Raw genomic sequence first — 2,328 nt, forward strand, 5'->3', positions numbered from 1 at the left:
TGGGAGACTCCCCCAGCATCGACCCAACCTGGCCGGGGTGGAGCTCCGGATGGCAGTGCCGCAGGGTGGGATCGAGGGAGAGGGACGGACGGGGAGGTGGCCAGCACCCTCTTGCTTTCCCTTGCTCCAGGGTTCACCCCAAAACACCTCTCCTCTCTGGCTGGACCGGTGGCCACAGGGAGGTGGTCCCAGTGGTCCCACCCTCCCAGGGCGAGGAAGGGCGACGCGGGCTCAGCTGTGCCGCTCGGCGGTGGTGTGTGAGTCCGCTGAGCTGGGCTGGCCCGTGCACAGCCCCTTCCAAAGCAAGAGACCCTTTGCTCAAGGACTCTGCAGGCAATCGCAAGCTTTAAGTGTTGGCCATTGCAACGGCAGGAGGAAGCGCAGGACCCTGGGGTGGTGATGCAGAGGGGCTGGCCAGCCTCGGCGGCTCTGCCTGCAGGTTGTCCCTCGTCATTTCCCTCTATATACATGCTCCTGACTTTCTGCGTGCTGCCAGGCAGCTGCCTTGTTTGCTCTTGCTCTGGGAACTGGAGGGCCTGCCCCAAACCCAAGACCACGGTGTTTCCCTATTATGCTCCTTTGCAGAAGGACGGATTCCTGACCATGGATGTCAGATCTGAGACCGCCAAGGCTGGACTCGGCCTTGCTGCTACAGGGACCTCACGCGGGGCCGTGGCTTCTCCTCTGTGCTGGCTTGGGGGGCCGGGGGCAGCCCCGGTGAGGAGCTATGGCCCACGGAGGTGTGGTTGGATGCATTCAGAGGACAGATGGTTCTCCACGGCCCCGCCTTTGGGAGGCAGGTTTGCCCCAAGCTCTGGTGGGCTTCACACGGGTCAGCCGCCCAGCAGACCTTTTCATCCACAGTTCTGCCTGGCCAGACCCCCCAGGTGCACGGCTGTCAGCACCTACGTGTTCCTCCCTATGCATCCGACCAGCCAACCACCCCAGCTGCCCCTTCCCAGCGCTGGGGCTGTCCCCGTCCCCACGTCCCCGCTGCTCAACCTGGGGCAGAAGGAGGATCTCAAGAAGGTCTCTGCGGAGGCTGATGTGCTGCTCTGTAGCTGTAGGACTTCGAAGCCATGGGGGGGGACCGGGGACCGCTCTGCACCGCGTCCCCTCGCCGCAGATGGGCACTGCTCTCCCAGCAGCGCACGCGTGGGGGGGGGAAACACCTCCCCATCATCCGCCTGCCATGGGGAGCCAGCCCATGCGGTTGCCGGGGGCCAGGCAGCTCGGGAGCCGGGGCAGCCAGCAAAGCGCCATGCCCCCGCGCCTTCGGGGTGCGAGCGTGTGTACGTGTGCTCAGAGGAGAGCTGGCAAGGATGAAAGAGGGTAAATAGCTTTAAAAGCGTTTTGGATGCACGGTGCATTTCCATTTACACAATGTGTTTTACATTTCTCCCCACAGGTTTCTCTTGGTGCAGCGTGTGTAGGCGAAGGCCCTGCTGTGAATTTTGAAAATAGTTATTTTTGTCTCTGGAAAATGAGGCCCGTTAGGACTTGTCAGCTCTTGGATGAGCAGTGTGGGCTTTTTTCTTTTTCTTTTTTTTTTCCCCTTCTCTCTCCCTTGCAAAATAACATTCATTTAAAATCTGTCATTGAAAGATGTGACAATTGGCAGCGTGCACGCTGAATACCTTTCAGTGTGCTTTCAAGCCCTGTGTGTGAGAGAGGGACGGGGACGGGAAAAGAATGCAATGACACGTTTGTATTTCTTTTTTTTTTTTCCCTAACCCTAGCTGGATTATTTGGGGGAATTGGGATTTTCTATAGAAACAAAAAAAAAAAAAAAAAAAAAAAAAAAAAAAAATAAGAGAAGTGAACACTTCTTTAATGTTTGCATTAAATACCAATCTTTATATAAGATGAAATTTAACTGCCAGGATCCAATAGCTTTTAAGTACCTAACTTTTAAACTCCATGCTCTGCAAAACAACTGTGAATTATTGTTGGGAACCTGAGCAGCTGACAGCAAGTCAGAATAGAGGAGGCCTCTTGTTGCAGCGATGGGAAGGAGTTTGCAAAGCCGGAGCGTGGCAGTGTGCGCGCCGGTCCCAGCTGCTCCGCGCACGCCCATCACCGTGCCGTCCCGTCGGCCCCCCGCACCCCTACGGGCATGTCCCCTGCAATGGCATCAAGGACAGATTTCACAGGGGGACTCAGCTCCTCCATCAGCCCCATCTCCGTCCCCAGCTCCCTTAGCACCTTGCTCCACGGGGACCGGGCCCCGCGGCGTCACCCCGGCTGAGGCGAGCCCCGGGGAGGATGCTGCACACCCTCGAACTACCTCAACCGGCCAGCCTGGTCCCCTGTGGTTATCAACGGCCG

The sequence above is a fragment of the Pygoscelis adeliae genome, unplaced genomic scaffold (assembly GCF_000699105.1).
Source record: "Pygoscelis adeliae isolate BGI_AS28 unplaced genomic scaffold, ASM69910v1 Scaffold34, whole genome shotgun sequence".
NCBI lineage: Eukaryota > Metazoa > Chordata > Aves > Sphenisciformes > Spheniscidae > Pygoscelis > Pygoscelis adeliae.